Here is a 13,038-nt window from a genome sequence, read left to right on the forward strand (position 1 = left end):
TGAACAAATAATACCGTCACATGGCACCAATGAAGGTCCATGTACATGGAATGCACTTGTGTAATTGCTCCTTTTGCTCCGATGTCTTTTACTATACAATAGCAAACTTGTGTTTTTCTGCATTTTTTATGCCTTTTACCCTTCTTATTGGGTGCCAATTTGACATAGCGTTTCTTTTTTTTTCTATTTTGGAACTGCCAGAACTCTGCTCATTAAAACGCAATTTTGTATTTTTTCTGACTCCACTTCGAAGCCCATAGGGAAAAAAATGCAAAGCTCAACCGCGTCATTCCACGCACGGAGGGTAGGAGTTTTTATAACATCACAATCTCTTTGCTTGCTGCAAATTTCTGCACAAAAAGAGCAGCAGGGAGTAATGTAGTGCCCGGTTTCATCAAGACTGGTGTATGTACAGTAAGATACATCTAATTCATTTCATTAAGAGGCGCCCACTCGGTCCCATCCAGCCCCAGCTCCATCCACATTTCTAAAAGTTGGTGGAAGTGGTCGGGAGTGGCTTAATAACACAGGGCTCCTTCACTGGTCTTGTGGAATCGGTGCAGCAACGGGATTTACCCAACATCAGGCAGATGGTTTTTATTGGGTTTTCAGAGTTTACAAATAATCCAGAGTATGTTTCTGAGTGCTCAAAAGACGAAGTCACCGAAGGGCAGAAATAGTCCTTTTTCATCATGTTACTTGGGCCTGAAGATGAGTGTATTGGTTCTCAAGGACCTTGGTCCAGCGACTCCACCATTATTTCCTGCGAATTTCCTACCTGCTGTCATCCACGGCTCCTCTTATGATCACTGCAATGATGCCAGGCTGGCGGGAGAGTCAGGAGAATGGAGGCATATTCGCAGGGCTCCCATCCAGCAGCTATGGAGTACTAAACAATCCACTGGATCGGCGCCCTGCAAAATGATTCACTCATCTCTACCACATCTATTTGGCACCTTTGTTTCTATGCTCGTTCCTGCTATAGAGGAGATGACCACTTTCCCTTTTCCCAGATTTCCTGTTTTGCCTCTATTTGCAGCCTCTTGCAGTCTTCCCTTACAATATGAGGGGTCATGCTCCCTGTCTGCTCCGCTGATCTGTCGCTTTCTAATTGTGCATTAACTTCTGCTCCACCTGTGAAGTACATTCCTTCCAACATCTAGGATCAAGGAAAGGCAGGTGGTAGTGGAGCGAAACAGCATGTGACACCTGACGTCCTATACAGTGGGGAGAGCAGAGATCATGCACCGGCCTCGCAGGTAGGAGACAAAACAGCAAGGTAATGCGACTACATGTCAGGCTTACAGAGGCTGCAGGCAGTGCATCACTCATGAAGATTGAAGGCTTGAGCTCGCAGCATGGTTTCGCGCTGATTGGAGCGGTGCGATCTCCACTGCTCGTACGTGAGGCAACTTTGCCTCCGCAGTATCAGATGCCATGATCCGGCCACCTTCAGAACAGATCTTGTGAGCGCTGTGCTCCTTGCCTAGGAATCTGGCCACTGACAGGGACTAATTTTAAAAATGTTGGTATTTTACCCATTTATCACAGCTCTCAACAGTCCCAGATCCAGTGGGACAGTCCCGAATCAAAGGAAATATCCCGCTGTCCTGGGTATGTCGCTGTAAACAGGTGCTCGAATGCAGTGGCACGGAGAATGCAGACTCAGGGGTACAATTAGACAAGTTATTTATTAACTATGTACAGATTTAAATACAGATGCTTTTTATGAGTTTATTTCTCTCCATTTTTGGCAGCGGTATTAATCCAAAGAAAACCTCCTTTTTTTCTAATTTTCCATTCTATGTACAGGTTTAGCAAGATAAGGTGCAATATCGAGAAAATGGCACTTAGTATATTACTGACAATGCAAACAAGCAGGCACTGAGGCACTGAAGGTACTGTCACACTTAGCGATGCACCAGCGATCCCGACCAGCGATATGACGCGGTCAGGATCGCTGGTGCATCGCTAAGTGGTCGCTAGTGAGCTGCCACACAGGCAGATCTCACCAGCGACATCGCAGGGGACGGGGGTCGCTACTTACCTGTCAGACGAGGCGATCCTGACGTCCTCCCGCCCGGCTCCACGCGTCGCTCGTCTCCACAGCAGGAAGCCCAGCAGGAAGCTGACGATGAGAAACGGCCCAGGACGTTCTCGCGCGATCAGCGATGACCAGCGGGGGAGCCGGTCGGAGGTAAGTATCACACACAGCGATATCGCTAGCAATATCGCTGCTGCGTCACAAAACCAGTGATGTTATAGCGATATCGCTTAGTGTGACAGGCCCTTTAGTGTGACAGCGATAAGCTAGATAGACTGAATATCTCTAACTTTCCGTAATACAAATAGACTGTAGTTATCAGATTACTAAACCTTGTGTGACTCAAATATTCTCCTACAGACCTACTCACTAGGAACATGAACTGAATACAATTACTACCGTCAGTATTCACAAATGGCATATGAAACATAAACCGACTGACAAATTTAGTATGAATATAGACTATAAAAAGGATACACTAGAATTCCAACCGTCAGCGTCCGATCGAAAATCCATAGGAGCCTTCCCCTGGCTGCTTTAGCTTTAATGGTGGTCAACACTCCAGACCCTAACAGGAGCCACACTACGTAATCCTTCTAGGCCGCAAGTCTCGCACTGTAGGCCACGGACAGTTCCTTCTGTTCACATGGTCTTCAATTCCTATGAGACCACTGACGTGTCTCTCCGCCACTCGATTGAGGTTCTGTTCCTTTCACTGAGACTCCTACTCACACGATAGAGGTTCCATCCCCTTAACTAGGCCTCCGCTCACACGATCAAGGTTCTGCATCTTTAACCAGGCATCCGCTCACACGATCAAGGTTTTGCTTAACCAGGCCTCTGCTCACACGATGGAGCTTCCGTCCCTTTTACCAGGCCTCCACTCACATGATCAAAGTTCCATTCCTTTGACCAACACAATCAGAATCCTGTTTCCTTTGGAAAGGCTCTGCACGCCTCGGTTCATCCACTTCCAATAATGACTATGTGTTCTCTACCACACTCCTCCAGAGTTTGCTTGTAAACCAATGGAGACCCTGCTTTATAGGTGACCTCCTGCCCTTTGCACTGTGGCTTTTGCATTTTTCTGCTGTGTCACAGTAGATCACATGGTCCCTGTTTAACAGCTTTTGTCTTTTCCCTTTCAGCCTATGTACTCTTCTTTGGTTCCCATTAATAGAGAAAACATGTATCCGGCACCGCTGTATGATGTATAAAATACCCTTAATTTCGGCACATATATTCTCACATCCACATCGAATATACCACCTTAATCCCATTTAGAACGGGTGCTCAATCCCATATCGAAAAGACAAGAAGTTTCAATGTTGAAAGGAGAAAAAACAGGATGGCACTCACCGTTCACATAAAGTAGATTACTTTATTTCACATAAACAGGACCCGTTGAAGCGCATTGTGTGCGAAACAGCTGTCGTCCGTCTTTCAGCACATTGCTCCCGTGCCTATGCCTTGTTTATGTGAAATAAAGTAATCTACTTTATGTGAACGGTTAGTGCCATCCTGTTTTTTTCTCCTTTCAACATTGAAATTCTTTGGTTCCCATACCTACTGTCTTTGGCCACTAGATGGCAGCATCCACCCATAAATGCTTCACAGTACATCCTTGTTCTGAGTCACTTCACTTCCCTTACATCCCGTCTTTCACTCTGTGTGTGCAATGTCTCCTGGCTCTGCAGGATCACTGAGAAGAGGACGCTGGCGTGATTCCTCAGTTCCTCCTCTATATGTCTACGCTCTGTACCTACATACAGACATACATTCATATCCACTGTGATGTTCACGAAGAATTGTACAGGCAATTATTGAAATAAGAGCCCAGACCTCTGCTGCTTTGAAGAGTGTATTCTCTTATTCCAGGAGATTGAGGTCTAAGGGGTAAGGTTTCTCCTTGTGGAGAGTGACATACCATCTCTGGCTTGTCAAGGTAAGGAGGCTTATTCGCCGTGCAATGCTCCTCTGGGAAATTTAATATGCAAATTGCCTCTTCAGAGAGAAAGAGGACTTTAGAGTAAAAGTCCTCTTTCTCTCTGAAGAGGCAATTTGCATATTAAAATTCCAAGAGATTGTAACCCTTATTCTACAGACTGAAAATTCTATGTAATATTAGTAGATCAGATTTCCATTAAAATAAATAATTTGTGGACAGACGCACAAAACAGGGTTATACGTCACTTTCAGTAAATTTCTTTTATTTTTCAACGTCTCTTTCTATCATAATAAATCTCAGGATTCTCATACTGGCAATATGGGATGGGAAATCTACGGCCAGGAAGAAATATGCAGTTAATGAATTCTTTTGAGAACCCTGCTACAAACTAAAATGTGTCTATACAAATGCACAGAGCATGGGAAGCAAACAAGGGGAATTGGAGCTGCTAACACAGGAAGAGAGATAGGATGTCATAGGCAACACTGAAAGATATGGATGAACTCTTTATACATCAGATGTCTCTGTTCTCAAAACAGTACGACATAGTGATCATGGGAGATTTCAACTGTCCAGATATTTGTTGGGAATCTCTCTCATGCACATGTACTGGGTCCAGAAAATTCTAATCTTTTCTTGCTGACAACTTTATCTTTCAAATGGTAGAGGAGCAAACAAGAGGATCTTCAATCTTAGACCTAATTGTTACCAAATGGGAGGAAATAGTTGAGAAAGTAAAGGTGGCTGGGAATTTAGGAGGCAGTGATCACACTATCCTCGAATTTTGGATTTCAAGAGGAGGAAGATTGGCGAGGTTGGACTTCAGAAAGACAGATTTTAATGGACTCAGAAAGAGGGTAGGAAAAGTCCAATGGCCGGATGTTCTAAAGGACAGTATTGTCCAAGAAGGATGGGGGGTTTTGCTAAATAAAATTATCACCACACAATCCGTAACAATCCCAAAAAGAAGGAACAATTGGAAGCATTTAAAGAGACCAGGGTAGATGAACACAGAGCTTAATCACATGGTAAAAAGTAAAAAACAAATGTATATCAAATGGAATAGAGGGGTATATCCAAAGAAGAATATAATGCTGTTTGCAGGGAATGCAGGGCAAGCGTTAGAAGAGGTAAAGCCAGTAATGAAGTGAGGCTTGCAAGGGAGACCAAAAGCAGCAAAAAAGGATTTTAGGGGTATGTCAAAAGAAAAGTCAAAGATGCTATAGGATTATTAATATGACAAAAACGATGTTGAGAAGGCCGAACTTTTAAATACCTATTTTGCATCTGTGTTCTCTAAGAAAGCAATCGTAACATCCATTGATCTTGACTGTTCCATCATAAAAATGAAAGAATTCACACTATCCATAAACAGAGAGATGGTGAGGGAACACTTGGCTAATTTAAATGAATTTAAATCTGCAGGTCTAGGTGAATTGCATCCTAGGTTAGCAGAGGAAATTGCAGAACCACTAGTCAGAATCTTTGAAAAATCCTGAAAAACAGGAGAAGTCCCAGAAGATTGGAAAAGGGCATATGATGTCCCTATCCTCAAAAAAGGAAAGAAGACAGGAAATTACTGGTCAGTGAACCTTACTTCTATACCAGGAAAGATAGTTGAACAAGTTATTAAATAGCATATATGTAAGTACTTGGATAAGATTGCAGTAATTAACCAGAGCCAGCATGAGTTTGTAGCAAATAAGTTATGCCAGACTAATCTAATTTCCTTCTATGATGGAATCACTGACTGGATGGAGCAGGGAAATGCGGTAGATATTGTATATCTTGACTTCAGCAAAGTGTTTGATAAAGTATCTCATACTATCCTTATTGAAAAAATCACCAAGTATGGGACTGACAAGATTACAATTAGATCAATTCATAACTGGCTCAGTGATCATGCTCAAAGAATGGTAATAAATGGTTGCACATCCAATTGGAAAAGTGTTTCAAGTGAGGTACCACAAGGCTCTGTCCTGGTCCCATTGTTGCTCAACATTTTTATAAATAATCTAGATAAGGGAACTGAAGGTAAACTAATCAAATTTGCAGAAGATGCAAAGCTAGGAGGGATAGCTAACACTAGAGAGAACAGAAAGGATATGGGAATGTTTAGGTGCAAAAAAGAAGGCTAAGAGGAGACTTAATAGCTGTCTGCAAATATCTGAAGGGCTGTCACATTGTAGAGGGATCATTATTCTCATTTGCACATGGAAAAACGAGAAGCAATGGAATGAAACAGAAAGGGAGGAGACACAGATTAGATATTAGAAAAAACTTTTTGACAGAGTGATCAATGAGTCGAACAGGCTGCCACGAGAAGTGGTGAGTTCTCCTTTAACCCCTTAATGTCCAATGACGGACACAGTCCTTGAGAAAGCCACGGTAGGCGAAACGTACGTTGGAGGGAGCTGGAGACACATTGAGCCACTGATCACTGGTATTTATGATCTTATTACATTTCCTATGCACTTTATTTGAGTTTTCAGACCCCGTGTCTGCTTACTATATGCACTTTTTTGCTGATGGAATTTTTATGATCACTATATTTATTCATGGCTTATGTGTTCACTATGTAACTATCTCCTTATATTATGACATTTTATGGTATTGTATTATGTCCAATTTGTCTGGTTTTCCTTTTATTGTGCAATTAATAAAAACTTTTTAAGTCTTTATAATTTGGACTTTAATTTGGTTTATTCATATCTAGCTGAGAAGGTTTCTAGCTAAATCCCGCTGTCAGCATTTAAATAGCATTTCCGGCCGCCGGGCCGGAAATGACCTCATCCCCGACCCCCATCATGTGATCGGGGGTCGGCGTCATGTTGCCTGGACAAACAGAGGTCTCTATGAGACCTCTATGGTTGTTCCAGGCATATGGCTTTCAGCACCACCCAGTGGTCGGCGCTGAAAGCACAGGAGTAAATTTGCTACATATGGGCGATTTGCTCATCGCCCATATGTAGCAGAGCCGATCGGGTTGTGCATGCTCCTAGCCTCCTATGGAGGCTATTGAAGCATGCCAAAAGTAAAAAAAAAATGTTTAAAAATAAAAAAATTAAAAAAAACTAAAAGTTCAAATCACCCCCCTTTTGCCCCAATCAAAATAAAGCAGTAAAAAAAAAAATCCCACATACACATATTAGGTATCGCCGCGTTCAGAATTGCCCGATCTATCAATAAAAAAAAGCATTAACCTGATCGCTAAACGGTGTAGCGAGAAAAAATTAAAAACGCCAGAATTACGTTTTTTTGGTTGCCAAGACACTGCATTAAAATGCAATAACGGGCAATCAAAAGAACATATCTGCACAAAAGTGGTATCATTAAATACATCAGCTCGGCACGCAAAAAATAAGCCCTCACCCGACCCCAGATCATGAAAAATAGAGACGCTATGGGTCTCGGAAAATTGCGCAAATTTTTTTTAGCAAACTTTGCAATTTTTTTTCACCACTTAGATAAAAGAGGACATAGACATGTTTGGTGTCTATGAACTCGTAATGACGTGGGGAATCATAATGGCAGGGCAGATTTAGCATCTAGTGAACCCAGCAAAAAAGCCAAGCAAAAAACAAGTGTGGGATTGCACTTTTTTTTGCAATTTCACCGCACTTGGAATTTTTTTCCCGTTTTCGAGAACACGACATGGTAAAACCAATGGAGTCATTTAAAAGTACAACTCGTCCTGCAAAAAATAAGCCCTCACATGGCCATATAGACGGAAAAATAAAAAAGTTATGGCTCTGGAAAGAAGGGGAGGGAAAAACGAATACGAAAAATTGAAAAAAGCTCCGGTCATTAAGGGGTTAATGGAAGTCTTCAAACAGAGGGTGGACAGACATCTGTCTGGGATGATTTAGTGAATTCTGCATTGAGCAGGGGGTTGGATACGAGGACCCTGGAGGTCCATTCCAACTCTAACATTGTATGATACTTTATATTCCATAGAAATCCCTTCTCAGTAGTTTTTTCATTATCACTGTATTATAATGACTGGTAACAACACATTATGTAAAACTTAAAAAGTGCACTGGACTATACATTATAAAATAATCATAGTTATTAAATGCAAAAAAGCAGCTACACCATAGAATGAATTAAATACTGATGGAGGAGCAGGCCGACACTGAAAGCATTGACAGTGCATTCATGTTTAGAAAATGCACGAAGTACATAAAGCTCTACACTAGGGGGTGACAGAGGACCATATAATAAAGATACGATCAACTAAATAAATTCTATACAAATAATAGAAAATCAAGTTATATTTCTATTCATTAAAAATAACTTGTTAGCAGGATTTTCACCCCCAAAAAATATGTGCAATGTCGCTCTTTGAAAGCCAAGTCCAGCAATACCTTTACATGGCCAGTTCGTCCCTCCGATACTGAGAAAACAGCTTTAGAATTCATATGTAAGTGACAATAATAATCATAATCTTTATTTATTTAGTGCCAACATATTCCACAGCGCTTTACAATTCCTCAGTTCATATACAACAGTCATAACAAAATTAACGATAATACAATAATTAATGTAAAGGTATTGACAACCCTGCCCGTAAGAGCTTACAATCTACAATTAGGTGGGGGTGACAAAGTAGAGGTGCTTATTTACAATGATGGTCCAGCCATCTTGAGGAAGTGGGGGTTGATAAAGGCTGCATGAGCTAGTCGCCAGCCAATATTTGTGCTGCTTTTGGCAGCGATGGAGGTTGATGGAGGATTATGATCAGAGAAGTAGAGAATGGACTATATACAAAAGGACTTCGATTAGGGAACGTGGTAGGCTGCCCTAAACAGATGTGTTTTTAGGGAGCGTTTAAAACTAAGGTGTGACTAGTCCTAATTTCTTGGGGTAGAGCATTCCAGAGGATTGGTGCAACTTGGGAGAAGTCTTGGAGCCAGGAGTGGGAGGTGCGGATTAGTGTGGATGTTAGTCAAAAGTCGCTTGCGGAGTGTTAATGAGCAGGTAGGCTGATAAACAGAAGTAAGGGAGATGTATTGGGGAGCTGCACTGTGGAGAGCTTTGTGGGTGAGAACAAGCAGTTTAAATTGGATCCTATAATGAATGGGCAGCCAATGTAACGACTGGCGAAGAGCGGAGGCAGCAGAGTACTGATTAGCCAGATAGACGACCCTGGCTGCTGTATTAAGGATAGACTGGAGAGGGGAAAGTCGAGTGAGGGTGAGGCACTTCCCCTGATGAAGGCACACCGACGAAACGCGAGTAGGGGATATGGCACCATCGCATGGTGAGGTAAGATATGTTTATTACATTTATTGCATAAATGTAGGATGCTATGGTCTTCACATCTATGCTCCAGTGCTTTATCCAATGTGTATTGCAGACACTTTGCAGTAATTTTGAGGGTTATGGGAATATAGTCAATACACTAAATGATTTTTTTTTCTAGTCTCTGGATGCAAGTTTTATTTATGTTTGTACTTATTTGTGTATTTTCAATCTTTGACTATGTTATCTACTAGCATTACATCTTGCTCTTGCCTGCCATCCTGGGAAAAGGAGAAGAGTCGCCTTAAGCTGATCGATCGCTGGGACTTGCCGGGTCTCGCTGTTTGAGGACATCGCAAAACCGCGCGCCGTAGCCTGCATCAGCAATATGGAAGAGAAGAAAATCCACATGGTCACCTGCAACACATGCTACATGTTTACGGATCTTCCGGCCCAAAAACTCAACTTTACCTGTCAGAAGTGCAAACTTGTTGCCCTCTTAGAGGAAAAGGTGCAGGGACTTGAAGAAAGAATAGCAACATTGAAGGTAATTAAAGAACATGAGGACTTCTTGGATGAAGCAGAAGCAACCATTCAGGATACGGAAAGTGAGAAAAGCTTCAGAGCACATACAGAGGCTGAAAAGTGGAGCCATGTGATGAAAAGAAGCAAACGGATCAAGTGGTCATCACCACCCACACAGCTTAGCAACCAATATGAAGCCCTCATGCTGGAGAACGAAAATGGCACAGCTCAGGATGATACCGTATCTACAAGAGAAGACACACTATCAATAAAAGTTACTCTGTCAACAAAGGCGGAAACAAATGACACTCAAAAACACTCACGAGCAACAAGCAGTGCGTCCGGAAAGAAAAGAAGAGTGGTAGTTGTGGGCGACTCACTACTAAGAGGCACGGAGGCAACTATCTGAAGGCCGGACACAACCGCACGAGAAGTATGCTGCCTCCCAGGAGCAAAAATCAAGGATGTGGCCAACAGGATACCAACTATCCTCAAATCCAAGGACGACTACCCTTTCCTACTGATACATGTAGGCACAAACGACACGGCAAGAAATGACCTACCAACTATCTGTGAAGACTTTGAAATTCTGGGGAAGAAAATAAAGGAACGGAACGTACAGGTTGATTTCTCATCAATCCTCCCATTCGATGGTCATGGCATCAGAAGATGGAATAGGATACTAGAGGTGAACAACTGGCTACGATGGTGGTGCAGGCAGCAAGGATTTGGATTCTTGGACCATGGCGTGAATTACCTCTACGATGGACTTCTCGCAAGAGATGGGATACACCTCACAAAACCTGGGAAACACATTCGCCAGAAGACTTGCCACACTCATCAGGAGGGCTTTAAACTAGAAGAAGAGGGGATGGGAGGAAAAACAGCCGACAAGAACATGCAGCAGAAGCACAAACTAATCAAGGATACTAGATGTGGTACAGAGGACCCAATACAGGGTACTCAGAAGGAAGCTAAGAAAAAGGAAGCAAAACTTCTTTCCTGCATGCTGACCAACGCAAGAAGCCTGACCAATAAGATTGAAGATCTGGAGTTGGTAATGTATGAGGAAAAATAAGACATAGTAGGAATAACTGAGACATGGTTAGACGACAGCTATGACTGGGCGGCTAACTTGCAAGGATATGATTTGTTTAGGAGGGATCGTAAAAAAAGGAAAGGGGGTGGAGACTGTCTATATATAAAGTCCACTTTAAAGCCCACACTAAGAGAAGATATACAAGAGGGAAATGAAGAGGTGGAGTCTCTATGGGTGGAGATACAAGGAGGGAAAAGTAATAAAATCCTCATAGGGGTTTGTTATAAGCCACCAAATATAACAGAAGCCACTGAAAATGTATTATTGAAACAAATAGACAAAGCAGCCAATCACAATGAGGTGATTATTATGGGGGACTTAAACTACCCCGACATAGACTGGGAAACTGAAACCTGCGTATCTCAGAAACCAATTTCTGTCAGTGACCAAGGATAATTATCTGTCACCACTTGTGCAGGGCCCAACTAGAGGGACGGCCCTTCTGGACTTAATTTTAAGCAACAGTGAGGCTCTGGAATTCTCTTCCTGAGGAAGTGGTGATGGCCAACTCACTGAATGAATGTAAGAAAGGAATGGAGGCTTTTCTTGTGAGTAACAGTATAGAAGGTTACGGATAACAGAATATTATAGGTAGATGGGTGACCCAGCTTAGGGGAAGGAATTTTTTTTCCCTATGGAGAAAATTGGCTTCTACTCTGTGGGTTTTTTGCCTTCCCCAGGATCAACAATGCAGAACAGCTGCACTAAAAATAGGCTGAACTAGATGTACATAAGGTCTTCCTTCAGCCTTCAAAACTATGTTACTATGTTACTTTCTTTGGCTCATCACCTTGCACTATATTGGCACTTTTTTAACATTGTTTGTCTTTTAAATTATTTCTAATAAAATAATAAAATATTGTAATGGTATTGTTCATCTTACGCCTCTTCTTATATGCTCTCTCTGTTGTAGCGTAGAACAGCTTTTTATACAGTCCTGTTCGGATGCTAGAAAACTTTTTGTCCCACTGGACCATATAATTATTTTTGATTATTATTAGCATCTTTTGCTAGTGATTCAATCTCTGCTTTTGCATTAGGGAGGTGAGTAGACGGCGGGAGCGGAAGTAGTTCAGTTTTTGAAAGGTTGAGTTTCAGATAGAAAGCGGACATAAGTTCAGGGGATGACGTGTCTAGTTGTGCGTCTTCAGCATAAAGATGGTACTGAAAGCCAAATCTGCTGATGGTCTGTCCAATTGGGGCCGTGTAGAGAGAGAAAAGAAGGGGGCCAAGACTGAACTCTGAGGGACACCAATGGTGAGAGGAAGAAGAGATGTAGTGGAGCCAGCGAATGATACATTGAAGAAGCGGTCAGATAGATAGGAAGGGAACCAGGGCAGTGTCCTTTTTGCCTATTGATTGTAGCACATTTGTCCGTATACACCGATTGGCCAGAGCATACCTTGGTGGGAAAAAGCACTAAGATCAGCTGCTCTGCCGCAGTAACTAACCGCGCGCGCACTACACTTCTGGCGCCAAAAGACTTAAGGCTGGAATAGAGCCTGTAGTTAGACATATTAACTGTTCGGGCCACATTTGTTGCCAAAATCAGCGTTCAGGACTTTCGGATTTGTTTCCATGTTTCCTGTTGGTTCCGTAACTAAGAATCCTAATCTACACGTAGGTGCCGACACGGCACGCAACGGATCCCAGACCAAGCTTGAACTCCCTTTTTGTTTCCGAAAAGAGAGTTTCTGTGGAACATTATTATACGGAGCAGTTGTCAAACTTCAATAGACTTTGTTCAAGGCTAATTCGCAGGGACATATGGTTAATTTTGTGGTATTTTCAATATAATTGAGGACAGACTATTCCTCTTAGTTTTTTTAGGTCACATCGGGATGAAAGGGGGATGTGTGGTTTCGAAATAGAAGTAAATGTTTGTAAGATTGTGAACTGCTGTGCTGAACTGCAGGCGAACCTATAAATTATACTCATATAATTTATTCAGTTTCCAAGGTGTAAACAGATTGTGGCAGTTCGACTCACTCAGCAGTAGATGGAGGTAGAAAACAGGAACACCGTCTCTTTAAATCTGCTGTTGGTTTATTATATAGAGGCATAAACCAACATGAAGGGAAAAGTAAAACACAGCCCTTCAAGCAAAAGAGGAAAATAACAAAAAAAAAACAAAATGCTGTAACACGGTCCACACTTTTTCGGGGAGCTGCCCACTCT

Source organism: Dendrobates tinctorius, unplaced genomic scaffold, assembly GCF_039654945.1.
Source record: "Dendrobates tinctorius isolate UK_male_01 unplaced genomic scaffold, ASM3965494v1 ptg000152l, whole genome shotgun sequence".
Taxonomy (NCBI): domain Eukaryota; kingdom Metazoa; phylum Chordata; class Amphibia; order Anura; family Dendrobatidae; genus Dendrobates; species Dendrobates tinctorius.